The 22,027-nt window shown below is 37.1% G+C and overlaps 1 protein-coding gene across 18 annotated transcripts in view; it reads left to right on the forward strand.

The window, feature by feature from the left end:
• Nucleotides 1-22,027, forward strand: part of Usp54 (ubiquitin specific peptidase 54) — a 129,996-nt gene that overhangs the window by 862 nt on the left and 107,107 nt on the right. Inside the window, exon 2 of one of the 18 annotated variants that reach the window (XM_078040286.1) lies at nucleotides 8,958-9,064. The exons of the other annotated variants lie outside the window; for them this stretch is intronic. The gene's annotated coding sequence lies outside the window, so the exon portion shown is untranslated. The remainder of the gene's footprint in view (nucleotides 1-8,957; nucleotides 9,065-22,027) is intronic. 18 annotated transcript variants of the gene reach the window in all.

The raw sequence follows: 22,027 nt of genomic DNA on the forward strand, positions 1-22,027 counted from the left end.
TAAAGTGTGGGGTGGGGGCGGGAGAGAAATTGTTGAGGAGGGAAAAAAAAAATACTACTAAGGTGTACTTCCCTTGGAGCGAATTGAATTGGAAGTAGGGGTTGTGTGCTAACGTCATGTTTCTTCCCAGATTCTAGTGTACTTAAAAAATTATATATGCATAGGGTTGGGGTTATGGCTCGGTGGTAGAGCACTTGCCTAGCATGCATGAGGTACTGGGTTCGATCCTTAGCACCACATTAAAAAAAAAAAAAACCATTGTATTGTGTCCATCTACAACTAAAAAATTTTAAAAAATTATATATTCAGTGTAAGATCAGTGTAGTTGATATAGCAAAAGATAACAGTAGAACACTTAAACCTTCCACAAATGTAACTTAAAACTAAGTGTTTCTATTGCAGCAAGTAGGCTGAACACTACTAAATCTAGAGATAGTTTATTCACACGGATATAAAACCTTGTCTTCCTAAAGTCTGCCTAATCAAGTTATTTCCTTTTTTTATTTGTAGATGGACACAATAACTTATTTTTAAAATTTATTTTTATGTGGTGCTGAGGATTGAACCCAGTGCCTCACATGTAGGCAAGCTACTACCACTGAGCCAGGACTGCAGCACTGGTTATTTGCTTTTTAAGCAAATATATATATACACATACACACACACACACACACACACACACATATACACACACAAATATACATATATATGTATTTATATTTGAGGGTATTGGGAAATTGAACTCAGGACCTAATGCTTGCTAGGCAGGCTCTCTACCACAGAATTACATCACCAGCCCTTTTAAATTAAATTAAACTTAAATTTTATTTTGAGAAAGAAAGACACTCCCTAAATTGCCCAGGCTGGTCTGGAACTTGTAGTCCTCCTGCCTCAGTCTCCTGAGTAGCTGGGATTACAGGCATGTGCCACCACAGGGAACTGGATGATAAGTTTTTTTGTTTGTTTTTTTTTAAATATTTATTTTTTAGTTTTAGGTGGACACAATATCTTTATTTTACATTTATGTGGTGCTGAGGTTCGAACCCAGGGCCTCATGCATGCTAGGCCAGCACTCTACCAATGAGCCACAATCCCAGCCCCGAGGTTTTATTTTAGGAGACAGAATAAGTTTCCAGTGTTTGTCACTGTGGAAATAAAAAGAGTCTCCCAGGAGTGAAAATTACTGAGAGGGAAAAATATTTAATCTGAGTTTCAAGGGCTGAGGCTCAAGAGCAAGGTTTGGACCATTTGGTTCTTTATCTCTCATTTCTAGTGAAAACTGTGGCTTCAAGCCAGGCGTTAAAAAAATTATTTATTTATTTTAATTTACAAATGCAAGTTTTCCAATAATTTGTCTCTATCTTTTGTATGCATTAATTGGTGAGGGCTAACCCCCTGTTTTGATTATGTAACTGGATTTTGCCATGTTGAGATTCACAGATTCATTAATTAGAATAATGGCTTTTAAATCCTTCTTGAGCTAGCCTAAATGTAGTTATTCAACTCGTTATTTGATATGTATCAGAGTAAAACTTTTAATTTGTCCTGTTGGTAGCTAAACTTTAAGGTAGATGTGCTTTTCTGAGGCAAGATAAAGCCTTGTGTGGTGGTTGGGTTCCCAAAATTTTAACATGAATCCAGCAACAAACTTTCCTGAGATCCTGTTCCATGTAGATTGCTGTGTAAGGCATTGCAGGAGAAAGATCACTTAATTCATTTATCTATTCAACAAACACTTATTGAAACCAGTTTTTGTCTGATTATTAAGATTTCAGGATTCAAATACAAGTAAAACTTTAACTCTGTCTTGGAACCTGGCAGACCCTATGAAGGAAGACAGAGAAACAAATAAGTATAATATAATAAATGCAAGGTTCTGACCGTGAGTTTAAATAATAGTTGACAAGACTAAAAGGGAATGAAGCATTTTAAAAATTGTAAACTAGTAAGTGAAGTCTAAACTGTGTTGCATTAATAAAACACTAAGTTTCTCAGAACAGAAAAAGAATGGAAGTTTAAAGAGAAAATTTACTTGTCAGTTCATAATTGTGTTTATTAATCTTTCATTAAAATTTTTAAATTTTTGTCTTTATTACTCTTTTAAAGTTAATATCAACATTCTTAAGTCAATAATAATGGCCAACATGCATTAAGTTGATAATTAATGTGCTAGGCATGTTACTTTGTTTTATCTTCACAATGTTCTGAGGCTGGTACTAATACCTTAGTTTTAAAAAAAAATTGTTATTTATTTATTTATTTCAATTTTTTTTTGTTGTAGTTGGCCACAATACCTGTATTTAATTTATTTATTTTTATGTGGTGCTGAGGATCGAACCCAGGGACCTGCAGGCAAGTGCTCTACTGCTGAGCCACAACCCCAGCCCCTAAAATTTATTTTTTAGTACTAGGGATTGAAACCAGGGGCATTCTAACAGCCCTTTTTGTTGTTATTTTGAGATGTGGTCTTCCTAAATTCACCAGGCTGGACTCAAATATTTGATCTTCCTGCTTGAGCTTTTCAAGACTCTGGGATTACAAGCATGTATCACTAAGCCTGGCTGTAATACCTTAGCTTTTTTTTTTTTTAGTTGTAGATAAATACAATTTCTCTTTCTCTCTCTCTCTCTCTTTTTTAAAATATTTTTTTAGTTGTAGATGGACACAATACCTTTATTTGATTTATTTACATTTTATGTGGTACTGAGGATCGAACCCAGTGCCTCACAGGTGGGAAGCAAGCACTCTACCACTGAGCTAATACCTTAGCCCTCTAATACCTTAGCTTTAAAGATAAGAAAACAGGTTTAACCCCAGTGTGATGGTACACATTTGTAATCACCTGCTAATCTGGAGCCTATAGCAGGAAGATGGCAAGTTGGAAGCCAGCCTGGGGAATTTATTGAGACCCTGCCTCAAACTAAAATAAAAAGGGGCTGGGGGCTAGGGGTGTAGCTCAATGATAGAGCGCTTGTCTAGCATGTGTGAGGCACTGGGTTGGATCCTCAACACATAAAAATGAATAAATAAAATAAAAAAAAGACTGGGGTTGTAGCTCAGTGGTAGAGCACTCCAGTAATGGGGTGGGGATGGGGGAATACATCATAGAACCAAAAATCAAGGCTTAAATAGTTAAGGAAATTGCCAGGTATAGTGACATAAGCCTAGAATTTCACTGACTTGGAGATTGAGGCAGGAGAATAGCAAGCTGAAACCTGGTACAGGCAATTTAGCAAGATCCTATCTCAAAAAATTTAAAAAAGGGGCTGGTAGTTCAGTGATAGAGTGCCTTTGGGTTCAATCCCCAGTACTGTACCTCCTCAAAAACACAACAAAAAACAATGTTAAGGAAGTTGCCAAAGATCACATAGTAGTAAATGGCAGATTAGGAATTAGAGTTGGAAATTTATGTGTTCTTAAAAACTAAAAAAGCTGTGTACAGTGGCTCATGCCTGTATAAACAGGGACTTGGGAGGTTGAAGCAGGAGGATTGCAAATTTGATCTGGCCTAGGAAATTCAATGAGACCTTGTCTCAAAAAATAATAAAGGACTGGATTGTAGCTCAGTGGTAGAGCACCGTGGGGTTCAATCTCTAGTACTGCAAAACAAACAAAACAGAAAAATTGACCACCTTATTCCTCCAAAGAACTAAGAAAGAAAGCCATTGCTATGGTGCTTGCCTGTAGTCACAGCTACAAGGGCACTGAGGCTGGAGGATCACTTGAACCTAAGAATTTGAGACCAGTTTGGGCAACATGGGAGCCCCTAACAACAACAAATAATAATAAAAGTAAAAAAAGGAAACAAATGAAGAAAGATTTCTTTCTTCTGCAGATGGGCAGTCTCTGTGTAGAGGAAGGGAGAAGAGGTTATAGTTGAAATTGGTTACGGTATGGGAATTCAGCGTGGTGACCAAGAAGGTATACATTTATCATGGGGTTATCTCCTTGTTTTTAATTCATAGGTTTTTTTTTAAATATCTTTATTTTGTTCATTTATTTTTATGTGCGAGGCGAGCGCTTTACTACTGAGCTACAACCCCTATCTCAAATATTTACACTACCTACAAGGAACTAATTTGAATATCAGCATAATGTGATTATAAGATTGGTATTGTTATAGACAGAATTTAGTAAATTATCATATCCATGCTGGGTATAATTATATAGGAAGCTATGTTTGGGAAAATAGTTGTAACAAGCAATTATTAAAATATGTAAGTTTCCAGAAAGTGATCATTTTAGTAGTAGAAATACTTATCTGTTTTCATATATAGAACAATATTCTTAGAACAGATCTTAAGATATTTAATCAAACATTTTAATTTTTTATTAAATTATTTATTCTAATTTGTTATATACAATGGCAGGATGTAATTCATTTCATATTACATATATAGAGCACAATTTTATTTAAAATATTTTTTTTAGCAGTTGATGGACCTTTATTTCATTCACTTATTTATATGTGGTGCTGAGAATCGAACGTAGGGCCTCACACATGATAGGCAAGTGCTCTACCATTGAAACACAACCCCATCCCTAGAGAATAATTTTTCAAGTCACTGATTGTACACAAAGTATTTTCATACCATTCGTGTCTTTATACATGTACTCAGGGTAATGATGTCTAACTCATTACACCATCATTCCTGTCCCTCTTACCCTCTCCTTTTCCCTCTCTCCCCTTTGCCCTATCTAAAGTTCCTCCATTTCTCCCATGCTCCCTCCCCATCGCCATTTTGAGTCAGCATCCTCATATCAAAGAAAACATTTGGGGGCTGGGGATGTGGCTCAAGCGGTAGCGCGCTCGCCTGGCATGCTTGCGGCCCGGGTTCGATCCTCAGCACCACATACCAACAAAGATGTTGTGTCCGCCGAGAACTAAAAAATAAACATTAAAAATCCTCTCTCTCTCTCTCCTCTCTCACTCTCTCTTTAAAAAAAAAAAAAAAAAGAAAACATTTGGCCTTTGGTTTTTTGGGGGATTGGCTTACTTAGCTTTATAAAAATATCCAATTCCATCCATTTACCTGCAAATGTTATGATTTCTCTTTTAATGCTGAGTAATGTTCCATTGTGTATATATACCAAAGTTTTCCTATCCATTCATATACTGAAGGGCATCTGAGTTGGTTCGACAATTTAGCTATTGTCAGTTGTGCTGCTGTAAACATTGATATGGCTGTCCCTATAGTATGGTGTTTTTAAATCCTTTGGGTATAAACTGAGGAGTGGGATAGCTCGGTCAAATGGTGGTTCTATTCCCAATTTTCCAAGGATTCTGCATAGTGCTTTCCATATTGGCTACACCAATTTGCAGTCCTACCAGCAATGTATGAGTGTCTTTTTCCCCACATCCTTGCCAACACTTATTATTGTTTGTATTCTCTTAATAGCCACCATTCTGACTGGAGGGAGATGAAATCTTAGAGTAGTTTTGATTTGCATATCTCTAATTGCTAGAGATGTTGAACATTTTTTCTTATGTTTGTTAATTGATTGTATATCCTCTTCTTAGAAGTGTCCAGTTAAGCATTTTTATTTTGATTACCTTTTTGTGATACTGGGGATTGAACCAAGGACCTTGCTTTTGCATGCTAGGCAGTCACACTACCACTGAGCCACACCCCCAGTCCCAGTCAAACATTTTTATACTTCATTTTTTTGGTTTTGAGAACAATGTATGTATTTATCTGAGTTTGTTACTGGAAAAGGGTCTGAGGAAGTCCCCTAAAAGGGACCTTGTCAGGTTCTTGACTTATGCCACAGAAAGAAATTTTAGGATGTGTCAGAAGAGACACAGGCAAAATTTTATTTAAGAAATAAAGGTATTGCTGGGTGTGGTGGTGCACTCCTATAATCCCAGCGGCTGGGGAGGCTGAGACAGGAGGATCCTGAGTTCAAAGCCAGCCTCAGCAAAAAGCGAGGCGCTAAGCAACTCAGTGAAACCCTGTCTCTAAATAAAATACAAAATAGGGCTGGGGATGTGGCTCAGTGGTTGAGTGTCTGTGAGTTCAATTCCCAGTGGAAGGAAGGAAGGAAGGAAGGAAGGAATTTAGGAAAACAAGCAATAGGGGTACTGGCACTCGAAAGTCAGTTGCATTTTTGGGGTCTTGGGCTTTTCTTTCTTTTTCTTTTTTTTTTTTTTTTTGAGAGAGAATTTTTAAATATTTATTATTTTTTTAGTTTTCGGGGGACACAACATATTTGTTTGTATGTGGTGCTGAGGATCGAACTCTGGCCGCACGCATGCCAGGCAAGCGCGCTACCGCTTGAGCCACATCTCCAGCCCCTCTTTCGTTTCTTTCTTTTTTTTTTTTTTAATTTTTTTTTAGTTGCAGATGGACACAATACTTTTATTTTATTATTTTTATGTGGTGCTGAGGATTGAACCCAGAGCCTCACACATGCCAGACAAGCGCTCTACCACTGAGCCACAACCTTAGCCCCTTGGGCTTTTCTTTTTAAAGAAACTTTGTAGATAGAGAACATGAGAACTATGTGGAGGGCTTTTGGGGACTGCAAGATCCAGCCCAGCCGAGGACTTCAGATTTCATTGTCCTTTTCAGTGCTTCTTCATTACTTACCCCTTACCTCCAGTCTCCTGTAAAATGATTTGACCCTCGGATTAAAAAAAAGGGGACATGATATTAGTCTGTTGAATTCAATTATCTTAATCAGGTAGCACAGGGCAGGTTATGGTGGGAAGGTTCTTTCAGGATTTTTTTTTCTTTTTCTTTAATTTTTTTTAGTTGTTAATGGTTTGTTTATTTTTATTTATTTGTATGCAGTGCTGAGAATCAAACCAAATGCCTCACACATGCCAGGCAAGCACTCCACCACTGAGCCATAACCCCAGCCCTCTTTCAGGATCTCTAGGTTAATACCATCCAGTCTAGATGATATTTAAAACATACCCATGTCATAAGTCTCTTAATATTTGCCCTTGGACTTATTTAGTCTAAAGAAATGAATTGTACAAACTAGCAGTGCATGTAGGCTTTAATCATCTAGACATCTAGATTCACAATACTGTATTTTCAAGGGATTTTTTTCAAATTAGGGCATGAAGGAAAGGGAATAAAGGTAAGGGTGTTCATGAAGCTTCTTAGATTAAAAGTCACATTTTCTTTTACCTTCTCTGTTAGTCTATTTATCTTTATATCTTCTCTCCTATCTCATTTATATATTTGCTTTTGTAGTTTTTTTTCACTCTGTATTCCAAAATTCAAAAACTTTTGCTGGTGGCACATGCCTATAATTTCAACTACTTGGAAGGCTGAGGCAGGAGAATCATGAATTTGAGGCCAGCCTTAGCAGTTTAGCCAGACCTGTTTCAAAAAAAATTTTTTTTAAAGGCTAGGGATGTGGCTCAGTGGTAGAATGCCTCTGGGTTTAATCCCCGTATCACCCCACAAAGAAAGAGGGGTACAACTTTGTTGTAGTACATAATATTCTCAAGAAATACATGCACACTGGACTGGGGTTGTGGCTCAGTGGTAGAGTTCTTGCCTAGCACGTGTGAGGCACTGGGTTTGAGCCTCAGCACCACATTAAAAAAAATAATAATAAAGTTAAAGAAAAAGAAATGCATGCACATTGAAGGATGAGTCAGTGATGTGGATTTTTTTTTTTCTTTTCATTGAATTGACTTTTGGCAGTATTCCCCTCATCTGTATAGATTTTAGCTGGACTGCATATGTGTATGAATGAGATTTTTTTTAACACTTTTTAACTAAGTGGGCTGGGTGCTCTTATTTATTATGTGAATTATTTTAGAAGTATTGAGACATATTTGCAAGAGAATCTTAGAGTAAAAGAATGAGAGCAACAGCCTTGAGGGTTGAGAATGGAACTTCACCAGGAAGGATGAAAATAAATGACTGATGATATATAAACAGTGGGGTCTAAAAACATTTTTTGGGGATGGGCTGAATTGGGGATTGAGCCCCACCCAGGGCCTTTAGCACACTAAACAAGTATTCTGCCACTAAATTGTATTCCTAGGTCATCCCCCACACCTCACCCTTGCTTTTTGAAGTTTCATTTTAAGACAGGGTCTTATTAAATTACTCAAGTGGCCTTGAATTTGAGATCCTCCTGCCTCAGTCTCCCAAATAGATGAGATTATAGACCTGTACCATCATACCCAGTTTAAAAGCATTCTTTAATTCTCACCCTTTACGGGAATTTTTTTTTTTTTCTGCTTTAATACATTCTCTGGAATGGTTCTGGGTTTTTTGGGGAAGATTTTATCTGTTTATACTCCTTCAGGGGTATATAGAAGTGTTAATTTCCTAACAGTTGCATTTTAAATAGTAAATGAACATTGAACAACCCCCCCCAACAATTTATACTGCATGATAGACAAAAGTAATCCCATTTTAAATTTTCTTTTTTTTGATTCAAAGGTAAACATTTCCTCTTTTTATTTTTCTTTCTTGACTTCCCTGTTTATGTCTTTTTTAAAAATACTGGAAGTGCATGCTGTAATCTCAAACTATTCCAGAGTCTGAGGTAGGAATATCACAAGTTTAAAGCCAACCTGGGCAACTTAGTAAGAGACCCTATCTTAAAATAAAAGGGGCTGGGGATGCTAGGCACTTCAGCACACTCCTGTAATCCCAGTGTCTGAGGAAGCTGAGGCAGGAAGATGAAAATTTGAGGCAAGCCTCAACCATTTAGCTAGGGCCTCAGCAACTTAGCAAGACCCTGTGTTAAAAAAAGGCTGGGGCTATATATAGCTCAGTGTTAGAGGGTCCCAGGGTTCTACCCCAGTACTAAAAATAAATAAATTAATAAAAGGCTGAGATTTTAGTCCAATGATCGAGTGTCCCTGGTTCAACCCGTTGTTTGGAGGGATGGGGGAACCTTAACATTTTTATAAATTTAAATTTTATAACTTAAAATATCTTCAAAATGGGGAGAAAGAATATGTTCTTTATTTTTTGCAGTACTGGGAATCAAACTCGGGAAAACATTACGATTGAACTATATCTCCAGCCTTGGTCTTGAACTCGAAGTCCTTTTGCTTCAACTTCCTAAATTGCTGGGATTACAGGTGTGTGCCCTTATGCCCAGCAAGAATACATTTAAAAAAAAAAATCTTTATATAGGCAGTTAAGAGGCAAAAATTTCCCTTCCTACAAATATTTTGTTTGGTGGGTTTTCTTTTGGTCCTTTTCCTTTACATTTATAAGTCACCTATTTATACTACTTCTATTTTTTTTTTGTACCCCAGGCATTGAAATCAGGGTGCTTCACCACTGAGCTACATCCTCAACCCTTTTTATTTTTTATTTTGAGACAGGATCTTGCTAAGTTGCTTAGGTCCTTGCTAAATTGCCGAGGCTGACTTTGAATTTGCTATCCTCTTATCTCAGCCTCATGAGCTGCTGTGATTGATTACAGGTGTACATCACCATGCCTGGCTATACCCTTATTTATGTATGTATGTATGTTGCTGAGAATCTAGCCCAGGACCTTGCCTCAGCCTGTTGAGTAACTAGGATCACAGGAGTGCACCATTATGCCTGGCAAAGTTCCTGAATAAACGTCTTTTTGGTTATGTAGTATTTTCATAGTGAAGTTTGTAGAAAAAGTCATCCTCAAACTGTAGAAATAGAACTTATTTATGTGCCATTGTTTAATTTGTGACCTGGGCTTAGCTTTTATTTGTGCAGATTCATTTCATTTGGTGGTTCATTCTGCCTGAATATTGACCCATTCAGAGCTCTGTAGTACCAAACGGAGATAAATTTTTTATCATCCTTTCCCGTTTATTCAGCCCCTTATGTTTTTCACTCATGGTCATTGAAGACCAGAAGGGTGTATTTGAACGATTGAAAATTTCATCTTGTGTCCCTTCAATTTTGGGGGAACCCCAGAGTAAGTATCATTTTAGGCTGGGGTTTTCATCCTTCCTGAGACCTGCTAGACCTAAGGAAAGTTGGAACTTATTTTTCAGACTTGATTACAGGTGTGTGCTATAGCACCCAGCTGCAAGTTATTTTGAGTAGAAAACCTGTATAAATCAAACTCTGGCCATGATTTTAATTGAGCAGAGTATAAGAAGTTGGATTTAGAGTTGTATTTTTCTATGCCTTCTCAAACAAACTCATATTCATAACTCCTTTCTTTTTTACTCAGGTTAGAGTTGTAATTTCACGCTTTTAACCTTCTATTCCTATCTCAATAGATTGTTACTGAGGATCTTTATAAAAAATTAATTTTATCCAAGTGTGGTGTCACACATAATCCCAGCAACTCAGGAGGCTGAGGTAGGAGAATTGCAAGTTTGAGGCCAGCCTCAGCAACGAAGGGAGACTCTCAGCAACTTAGGGAGACCCTGTCTCGAAATAAAAAATAAAAAGGGACGGGGGTGTAGCTCAGTGGTAAAGTGCCCCTGGGTTCATTTCCCAGTACAAAAAAGCCACAATAAAAAACCCCAGCAATAATAAAAAACAGCTTTATTGAGATATATCTTAATATTATATATGATTATAATTAATATATTATTTATTATTACTTAATATTATATAATTCACCTGTTCAAGTATACAATTCAAACGTTTTTAGTGTAGTTACAGAGATATGCAACTATTACTATGATCAATTTTGGAACATATTTATCACTCTAAAAAGAAACCCTATATCACTTATGCAGTGTTGCATCCCTATAACCCTGGCAATTTGGGAGGTGGAGGCAGGAGGATTGAAAATTCCAGGCCAGCCTTCGAAATTTAGTGATTTCCTCAGCAACTTAGCAAAACCTTGTCTCAAAAAATGCGGTGAGAGGCTGGGATGTAGCTTAGTGGTAAAGCATCCCTGGGTTTAATCATCAGTCTAGAAAAGAAAAAAAAAATTAGAAATCTTGTACCTATTAGCATTCTCCACATCTGTCCAACTCTGCATCCTCCCTCACAGCCCTAGATAGTCACTGATTTTGCTTTTATCTGTGGGTTAACCTATTTTGGACATTTCATGTAAATGGAATAAAATACCAATATGTGGTCTTTTGTGTCTGTATTAGTATTTCATTCCCTTTTACAGCCAAAAAACTGTACATTGTGTAGATATAATATATTTTATTTACCCATTTATGAGTTAGTAGACATTTTGATTGTTTCTACTTTTTCTCACATGAGTGAGATGCTTAGCCTACAAAATAAGGAGATATTAATGGTATTGTGCAATTGTAAAATTTAAAGTAGGCTCTCAGTTTCTGGGTTGAGCTAGTGTAGGTTACTTTTTTTTTTTTTTAATACCTTTATTTTATTTATTTATTTATTTTTATGTGGTGCTGAGGATTGAACCCAGGGCCTCATGCGTGCAAGACAAGCACTCTACCACTGAGCTACAACCCCAGCCCCAGTAGTGTAGGGTACTTCGACATTGGTTGATCATCAGTGGCTAATGATGGAATCAATTATGCCTGCACAAGGAAGCCTCCATTAAAAACCCAAAAGGATATGGATTGCATGTGGTGGTAGAAGCCTGTAAATCTTAGCAATTTAGGAGACTGAGTCAGGAGGATCACAAGTTCAAGGCAAGTCTCAGCAACTTAACAGGGCCCTAAGCAATTTAGTAAGACCCCATCTGAAAAAAATAAAAATAAAAAGGGGATAGGGATGTGGCTCAGTATTAGAATGCCTCTAGGTTCAATCCTGGTACCTGCCCCTGCAATAAAAAACAAAAACAAAAAAAAAAGGGCTTGATTGGAGAGCTTCCAGATTGCTGACCTCATGGATTTGCCTGGTGGGTGGTACACCAGAAGAGGGTCCTGGAAGTCTATACTCTTTCCTACATACCTTGCTCTATGCATCTCTTCCTTCTGACTGTATCCTTTGTAATAGCCTTTGTAATACATGGGCAGATGTAAGTAAATTATTTCCTTCTGTGAACCACACTAGCAAATTAATTAAATGTGAAAGGTTACTGGAGATAATAAACTGATTGGTCAGTAGTGCGGGTCCCAACTTAGTACTTGCGATTGACATCTCAAGAAAGGGAGTTTTGTGGGATTGAGTCCTTAGCCTATGGGATCTGATGCTATCACCAGTTTTTGGCTATTACAAATAAAACTGCTTGGGCAGGAGGATAGTTCAGCAGCAAAATGTGTGCTTAGAATGTGCAAGCTTCCACGACAGAACTGATTACTTGGTGTGTGGACAAACTCCCACATATATGGGGTGAGGTGTGTTCTGTGCTGTAAAAGGAATGTGAGTAGAAGAGAAAATATTTTTTTCTTGAGATCCTTTTTTTGTTTGTTTGTTTTTTAGTGCTGGGTGTGGAGCACCCATGACTTCATGCGGGCTAAGTAGGTGCTGTACCACTAAGCTACATTCCCAGTGAGATCCACTTTTTTTATTTGAAAATTTTATTTTACATATAACTGTAGCAAATAATACAGAGAGATCCCTTGTATATTTTGCCTACTTTCCAAAAAGGTAACATTTGCCAAACTATTATGTACTATTAACAACCAGGATATTGGCATTGATGCATACCACTAATTTACACAAATTCCTATTTTACTGGTACTTGTTTGTGTATGTTTTAGTTCTTTTTAAAATTTTTTTCCTTGTAATTAACTAGTACTAATTATATATATTTATGAGGTAAAGTGTGATTTTTTTAAAAAGTTTTTTATTTTTAAAATATTTTTTTTTAGTTGTAGATGGACACAATATCTTTTATTTTATTTATTTTTTTATATGGTGCTGAGGATTGAACCCAGTGTCTCACAGATGTGAGGCAAGTGCTCAACCACTGAGCTATAACCCCAGCCCAATAAAGTGTGATTTTTTTTTTTTTTTTGTTTTATTATTTAGTAATCGGCAGGTACAGCATCTTTGTTTGTATGTGGTGCTGAGGATCGAACCTGGGCCGCACGCATGCCAGGCGAGCGCGCCACCGCTTGAGCCACATCCCCAGCCCCTAAAGTGTGATTTTTAAGTACCTCTATATAATGTGCCCTGATCTGTGTTTTAGTTCTATATAACTTTATTATTTATTTAAATTTAGATGTATCTATCACCACAGTCAAGACCACAAGGATGTCTAGTGTTACTCCATAGCCACCCTTATTACATCTCTGGCAACCACAAATCCATCTTTCCTCTAAAATTTTATCACTTTGAAAGTGTTATATAAGCAAAATAATATAGTACATAGATTGTTGGGATTAACTTCCTTTTTAAATATTTTTAAAAATTGTTTTTAGTTGGACACAATACCTTTATTTTATTTATTTTTATGTGGTGCAGAGGATCGAACCCAGGGCCTCACATATGCTAGGTGAGCCACAGCTCCAGCCCACTTTTTAAATTTTTAGTTGTAAATAGACAGAATACCTTTATTTTATTTATTTATTTTTATGTTGTGCTGAGGATTGAACCCAGTACTTCACAGGTGCTAGTCAAATGCTCTACCCCTGAGCCACAATCCCAGCCCCCTGGTTAACTTCTTTAATTAGGATAGTTCCTTGGAGATTTATTCAAGTTGTGTACATCAAAAAGTTCTGGGATGTGGCTAGGGATGTGGTTCAGTGGTTGAGTGCCCCTGACAAACCACGATACCTGCCCCCACCCCCAACCCCCAATTTTTTTTATTGCTGAGTAGTTCTATGATGTGAATATACCTTTGCTTGTTTAACCATTCACCTGTTGAAGGACATTTGTACTGATCCCAATTTTTGGCTATTATAAATAAAACTGCTTGGGCAGGAGGATAGTTTGGCAGTAGAATATGTGCTTAGAATGTGCAAGGCTATGTATTTGATCCCCAGCACCTCATAACAAAACTAAAACCAAATAAAACTGCTGTGAACATTTGTATACAGGTTTTATAGAAATGTTAAGTTTTCATTTGTTTGGGATATGTGTCCAGGAGTATAATATTTGTTTGTATAGTAGTTGCATGTTTAGTTTTTTAACAAACTGCTATTTATACACACACACACACACACACACACATACATGTATATAATTTTTTTTTAAGTTGTCAATGGACCTTTATTTTATTTATTTATTTATTTATATGTGCTGAGAGTAGAACCCAGTGCCTCATACATGCCAGGCAAGTGTTCTCCCTCAACCCCAGCCCCCAGAAACTGCTATTTCCCCCCCCCCCAATTTTTTGTAGTTATAGATAGCATGCCTATATTTTATTTATTTTTAAGTGCTTTTTTTAACATTTATTTTTTAGTTGTAGTTGGACACAATACCTTTATTTTATTTATTCATTTATATGTGGTGTTGAGGATCGAACCTAGGGCCTTGCATGTGCAAGGCGAGTACTCTACCGCTGAACCACAACCCCAGCCCCTATTTTATTTATTTTTATGTGGTGCTAAGAATCAAACCCAGTGCCTCACATGTGCTAGACAAGTGCTCTGCCACTGAACTATAGCCCCAACCCCATAAACTGTTTTTTTTTCAGAATGACTTTACTATTTTGCTTTTTATCAATGTATCAGTGATCCAGTTTCTTTGCATCCTCACGAGCACTTTGGGTTGTCACTGTTTTTTACTTTTGTTTTGTAATAAGGAATTGTACCCCAGGATGCTTAACCACTGAGCTATATCCCCAACCCTTTTAAAATTTTTTTGAGACAGAGTCTTGCTAAGTTGCTAAGAGCCTTGCTAAGTTGCTGAGGCTAGCTTTGAACTTATGATCCTCCTGCCTCAGCCTCCAGAGCCACTAGGATTACAGGTATGTGCTACAGAACCTGGCTTGTTTTTTATGTTTTATTTTAGCTGCTCTATGCAGACTTAAAACTTGGTGTAAAATATGATAAGTAATAATAACTATTTTCTTATTTCTAAGCTACTACCTTCATATTTTGAGTCTATGATCTTTAAGTTAAAGTTCTCTTTTTTCCAGCAAACCCTAATGATGATATTTACTACATTTTTTTTTTCCAGTGCTGGTGATCCAATCTAGGATCTCATGTATGCTAGGCAAATGCTCTGCCACTGAATTACACTCCCAGCTCCTAGTAGCTATCTCTTGAATTATGTAAGATTCCCTGGATATATAAAGTTTTCAATTTGTGTGAAAGTAATGAGTAATAATTTTGTTGTCTTGCACATTAGGTTTATTATTTATTTTTACTCATTAATTTTTTTGCAGTGCTGGGGATTGAACTCTGGGCCTTTGCAAGCTAGTCAAGTGCTTTACTATTGAGCTACATCCCCAACATCCCTGGGAGGGCCCCCCTCCACCTTTTAAAAAATATTTTATTTAGAGACAGAATCTCACTATGTTTTTTTTTTTAATATTTTTTTTTAGTTGTAGATGGACACGATAACTTTATTTTGTTTATTTATTATTATGTGATGCTGAGGATCAAACTCAGTGCCTCACAATGTGCTAAGCAAGCGCTTCTCTGAACCACAACCCAGCCCTCTCACTTAGTTTTTTAGGACCTTGCTAAGTTGCTGAGGCTGACTTTAATTTAGGATCCTCTTATCTCAGCCTCCTGAGTTGCTGGGATTACATGCATGCACCACCATACCCAGCTGGGTTTTTTTTTCAAACATTAATAAATTTTGAATTGATTTTTGAAAGAAGAGAAAAGCAACAGACTTTGAATTTAGTGTTTCTTACTCAACATCTTATATTGATCAGACTAAGACCAATTTTGATTAGTTTTGTTTTTTTAAATTGTAATATATACATAATATTTACCATCTTAATCATTTTTCCCCTTTTTTAAATTAAAAAAAATATCTTTTTGTTTGTGCTAGGGATTAAACCCAGATCCTTTTTTGTGTCTTGAATGTATTAGAAGCTTATGGCTGAAGTAAAAATACTGCAGAGGTCCTGTGGAGGAAGACTAAAGTGAGAAAAGTTGGTTTTTAGATTTCTGTTGTAGTTCAAGGCCTGTTCAGCACCCCATCAGAGATCTTGTGTATAACAGGTCACAGAAATATTTCTTTTTCTTTTTCTTTTTTTGTATTGGGGATTGAATCCAGAGGCATTTTACTAATGAGCTACATCTCCAGCTTTTTTTTTTTTTTTTTTTTTTTTTGAGATAGTGTCTTACTAAGTTGCTTAGGGCCTTGCTAAGTTGCTGAGACTGGCCTCAGACTTTTGATCCTCCTGCCTGTCTCCCAAGTTTGCTGGGATCACAGGTGTGTGCCACCACACAGGGCCAGAAATACTTCTTGCATGACTATTTGGTACCCATGTACTTCTAATTGAAGATATGTTATACCCCTCTTGAATCATTATGAAATGAAATGAAATCTATCTTTGGGCTAATATTTTTGTTGTTGTTGATTTAACCAATAAGTAGACAGCTATGGGAGTAAGTATTTTCTTAGAGGTAGTTAAACTGAAGGGCAAACTTAATTTGGAAGTACTTAGCTCTAACGGAATATAGTGCATTTAGCTGCCTTGGCTAGACTTGTGGACAGAGCAAATGGAATAGAGAAGATACAGAGAGAGGCACTACATTCCTCATTTAGGAAAATGGGTTATAAATTTTGAATGAAATAGTGATTCCGATAAGGTCTGACAATGGGCAATGGGCAAGGACCTATTGAAATTAACAGCTCTGTTTCCAGGGTGGTGGTGAAGGACCTGACCTCCATTATAAGTGAAAATAAAGTATTTCTCTAATGAGGCCATAATAGCAGCCACAGCAGCTGCTGCTGCCACTTCTGAGTTCAGTGGCAGTCAGTGCGGGGCCAGAGCAGGATATGACGTCATGGTACTAGTTAGGTATGTACAGGGAAGAGGACTTGTTTTGGCTCTGGCCATGTGATTGCACAGGTTGTGGGTATCACTTTAAACATACAAAGACTTGCTTGCTGGAGGAGGAGCAGCTTCTTTGAGGATCAGGTGCTCTTCTGAAGGGATGAGCTTATCCTTTTAACCAGACCTGCCCTAGACGCTGAGTGAACATTTTTCTAATTGCAAGGCCTGTAGCTGGGAGAAGCAGGAAATGGTTAAGGCTTCAAGCATTTTGTGAGTAGAAAAAAACAAAGCAAAGTAAAACAAAAGAAAATTTGGGAAATCTTTTGAAGTGTGAGTGACTCTGAATATCAAGTTGAAGGTTATCCATGTACACTGAGTCTTTCTTAAGTTGAAAATTGCAGTAAAGAGCATGGTAGGTTGAAGGAAACTTTGGTGGTGGCTCTAACTTAGTATTCTAAGTGTTTTTTTTCTCCTCTCCTTTCAATATAGGGTATAGAACCCAGGGACTTGTGAGTGTTCTACCACTGAGTTGTGCCTCTAGCCCATTGAGATGGCTTTTTAAGACTTAATAAATTTGTTTCCAATATTGTCATTGTTTTGGTCTGTTTTATCTGTTACTTATTTAATTACCCACCCTTCCTTTCTTCCTTCTTTCCTTACTTTCTTCCTTTCTTCCTTTTGCGGTGCTGGGGATTGAGCTCAGGGCCTTGTGCATGCTAGGCAAGCGCTCTACCACTGAGCCACATCCCCAGCCCTCCTGTATTGTCTTGACTGATTTTGTTGCTTTGGGAAGTAAGAATCCTAGGGGTCCCTTTTTTCATTTCCAAGGTTCTCTATGGCTTATTTTAAAGCTTATGTTAATGGGGTTTATCCCACTTTTCAAGTCTTCTCTGTTGGATTTTAAGCTCTGATGAATGATCCTGTTTCATTTTGTTTTAATTTATTTACGTTTTCCTATTCAGTTTAAGGTTCTTAAAGATGAAAAGTATAAATTATTATTATTACTATTATTTTAATATACTAAGGATTGAAACCAGGGCCTCACACATGCTAGGTCATTTAAATGCTCTACCACTGAGCTACATCCCCAACCCCTTTAAAAATATTATTTTGAGACATTGTCTAAGTTGTCAGGCTGGCCTTGAATTTGGGATCCTCCTGCCTCAACCTCCCCAGTAGTTGAATTACAGGTGTGTCTGGTAGTTATTTTCTTTTAAAATTAAACTCTTTATTTTGAGAGAATTCCAGATTCACACAGTTATAATAAATTATAATTAATATAGAGTGATCTGATACATGCTTTATGTAGTTTCTTCTAATGGTAAAACTATAATGCAACATCACAATCAGAATATTGAGATTGCTACAATCAAGGTACCAAATATACACACTCTCTCACACATTCACCCCCCCCCCCCGCCCCCTGCAGGTTTGTATATGTATGTATATTTTGATCCAGGGTCTCCCTGTGTTGCTCAGTTTGGTCTTGAACTCCTGGGTTCATGTAGTCCTCCCACCTCAGCTTGTCTAGTATCTGGGTCTGGAGGTACACACCACTGCACCTGGCTCCCTATTGTGCTTTGATAGCCACCTCCACTTCCTTTCTGGCCTATACGTTCCTTACCTCCTGCCAGTCATTGATCAAAAAATCACTTTTAGCCAGGTGCAGTAGCAAGTGCCTGTAAACCCAGCTACTTGGGAGACTAAGGTGGGAGGATTGCTTTACCCAGGAATTTTAGACTAGCCTGGGCAACAACATAGTTAAACGTGGCCTATATATAAATAAATAAACAAATAAATAAGTAAATACATTTAAAAGTTAGTTTTTAGCAAAAATTTAGTTTTGTATTAATGATCTGTTGCTTTATGAAAAGAGCCCTAGACTGCAATAGGTGATTTTGGTTCATTGTAACTCTTTGACCTTGGGAAAATAATTTTAATTTCTCTGTGATTCAGTTTCCTTATCTATAAATGGGGAAATGGTATATTAATTTCTATCTAGCCCATTTTATAGGATTTTTGAGAAACTGTATAAAGTTTGTTAAAAAACATACTGTATAGATTATTATTAGCATCCAATTCAGTAGTTATTAAATTAGAAAGTATATATAGCAAATTGAAAACTCTGGGAACTATACCCCAAGATGATGAAACTCCACATTCCCTATCCCCCACCCCTGAGGTGCTGGGTATTTTCTTTTTTATTTGTTCTTTTCAGATATATATGACAGTAGAGCATATTTTGACATATTATGCGTATATGGAATATAACTTGTTCTAATTAGGATCCTATTCTTGTGATTGTACATGATGTGGAGTTTCACTGGTAGGGTATTCATATATGAACATAAGAAATTTATGGAGGTGCTGGGTATTAAATTCATCTTTCATGAACACTAGGCAAGCACAAGAGTGAATATTTGTTTCTTTTTTAGAGCCAGAGGTCTCTCAGTATTACCTAGGCTGACCTTGAACACCTAGGCTAAAGTGATCTTCATCAGCCTCAAAGTAATTAGGACTACAGGCATGTATCACCATGCTCAGAAAGAGTGAACCAGTTGTTAGGTAATGTGGTGCATGTCTATAATTCCAGTGGCTCAGGAGGCTTAGCAGGCGGATCACAAGTTCAAAGCCAGCCTTAGCAACTTAGTGAAGCCTTCAGCAGCTTAATGAGACCCTATCTCAAAAAATAAAAAAGGGAAACAAATTTTTAAAAATTAAAACATTAAACATAAAATGTCATGGAATATGAGGCTTTAATTCTTCTTCCTTATATTCTGAATGTTAATGTAATTTGGGGATTATATCATTGTTTTCAGTATTTGGGATTGAACCTTGTTGCACTTTATAACTGAGCTATGTTCCCAGCCTTTTTTAATTTTTTTTTTTTTAAAAGAGAGAGTGAGAGAGGAAGGAGAGAGAGAGAATTTTTAATATTTATTTTTTTTAGTTCTCGGAGGACACAACATCTTTGTTGGTATGTGGTGCTGAGGATCGAACCTGGGCCGCACGCATGCCAGGCGAGTGCGCTACCGCTTGAGCCACATCCCCAGCCCCTTTTTAAAATTTTTTGAGACAGGGTCGTGCTAAGTTGCTGAGGCTGGCCTTGAGTTTATAATCCTCCTACCTCAGCCTCCCAAGTTGCTAGGATTAACTATGCCCCCATGCCCAGCTCAGTATTGTTTGTTTTACACAAATATTGAACCTGAGCTACATAAGGTCCTATAACTATAATAATTTTGTCGTACAATTTATTTTCCTTAAATGAAATAATTGTCTTGCTTTTTACATGTGCTCAGCTTTTAAAAAACTAATTTTTTTTTTTTTTTCAGCATTGGGGATTAAACCCAAGGTCTTATGCATACTAGGCAGGTATTCTACTCCTGAGCTACCTAAATTCTCAGATCCGTTTTATTTTTTTTCAGCTTCATTTTATTTCATTTTTATAATGAAAAATGGTGGCCACACTTGTAATCCCATTGTCTTGGGGGGCTGAGGCAAGAGGAGGATCATAAGTGTGAAGCCAGCCTCAGCAATTTAGCAAGGCCCTAAGCAACTTAGCATGACCCTGTCTCAAAATAAATAAAAAACGCTGTGGTTTTGGCTCAGTGGTTAAACACCCCTGGGTTTATTTCTTCATATCCAAAAAAAAAGAATAAACGATAGAGCTGGTTATGGTAGCACATGCCTATATAGTCCCAGTAACTTGGAAGGTTAAGGAGGAGGATAGCAAGTTCAAGGCCAGCCTTGATAATTTAGCAAGAACATGTATCAAATAATAAAAAGTGCTGGGGTATTACTCAGTGTGGACACTTCACTAGCATTTGTGAAGCCCTGGATGAAATCCCCAGTACCATAAAACAAAGAAAAAAAATGGACATTTATTAAATAAACATGTAATTTTTGGTAAGGCAGATTGTGGATAGGATTTGCAATATGTGCATTTTACTTTGAAATTCTACAGAAAATTATCATGGATTTGGGATCAGACAGACCACTGAAGTAGTTCATCATTCTCTTTCTCTCTCTCTCTCTCTCTCTCTCTTTCTTTTTGGTAATGAAGATTGAACCGAGGTGTGCTCACCCACTGAGCAACACCCCCAGCCCTTTTTTATATTTTATTTAGAGACAGGGTCTTGGTGAGTTGCTAAGTGCCTCACTAAGTTGCTGAGCCTGGCTTTGAACTCACAATCCTCCTGTCTCAGACTCCCAAAACACTGGGATTGCAGGTGTGTGCCACCGTGCCCGGCCTCATTCTCTCTTTAAAAAACTTTATGTTGGGCTGGGGATATAGCTCAGTTGTTAGAGTGCTTGCCTTACAAATACCCTGCAAAACACACACACACACACACACACACACACACACACACACACACACACACACCAAAAAAAAAAAAAAAAAGAAAGAAAAAAAAGTTTTATATTTTTATATTGGTGGGCATGGTGGTGCATGCCTGTCATTCCATAGACTCAGGAAGCTGAGGCAGGAGGATCACAAGTTTGAGGCCAACCTCAGCAATTTTTATAGTGAGGTCCTAAGCAACTTAATAAAAAATAAAGATCAAAAGGGCTGGGGAGCCTAGGGTTGTGGCTCAGTTGTAGAGTGCTTGCCTTACATGGGTGAGGTACTGGGTTCGATCCCTGGCACCACATTAAAAAAATAATAAAAAAGCAAAGATATTGTATCCATTTACAACTTAAAAAAAAAAAGGAAGTTAAAAAAAAAGGTGGGGAGCTGGGGCTGTAACTCAGTGGTAAAAGTCCTTTGGGTTCAATGTCCAGTAAACTTCTTCTCCCCCCAAAAAAGTTTTATATACATAAAATTTATTATTTTAAGCTTTTTAAAAAATTTTGTTGTTGTTGTAGATGGACACAATACCTTTATTTTATTTATTTATTTTTTTACGTGGTGCTGAGGATTGAACCTAGTGCCTCACACATGCTTGCAAATGCTCAACCACTGAGCTACAACCCCAGCCCTGTTTTAACCATATTTAAATGTGTAGTTCTTTGACATTAAGTACATTCATTGTTATTATTCCATTCTGATTCTCAATTTTTTTGTGTATGACTCTCTAGAAGCATATAGAAATTTCTCTTTATCCGCAATATTATGCAGTTTAATTTTGTTTGTGCTTTAGTATGGATTTTTGAAATTATTTATTTATTTATTTGTTTGTTTATTTATTTATTTATGTTTTTTGCACTGCTGGAGATTCAATCTCCAGTGGCTTTGTGCATGCCAGGCAAGTGCTCTACAACTGAGCTACATCTCAGCCCAGAATTTTTTTTTAATGACTGAATAATATCTCATCGT

Source organism: Ictidomys tridecemlineatus, chromosome 1, assembly GCF_052094955.1.
Source record: "Ictidomys tridecemlineatus isolate mIctTri1 chromosome 1, mIctTri1.hap1, whole genome shotgun sequence".
Classification (NCBI taxonomy): domain Eukaryota; kingdom Metazoa; phylum Chordata; class Mammalia; order Rodentia; family Sciuridae; genus Ictidomys; species Ictidomys tridecemlineatus.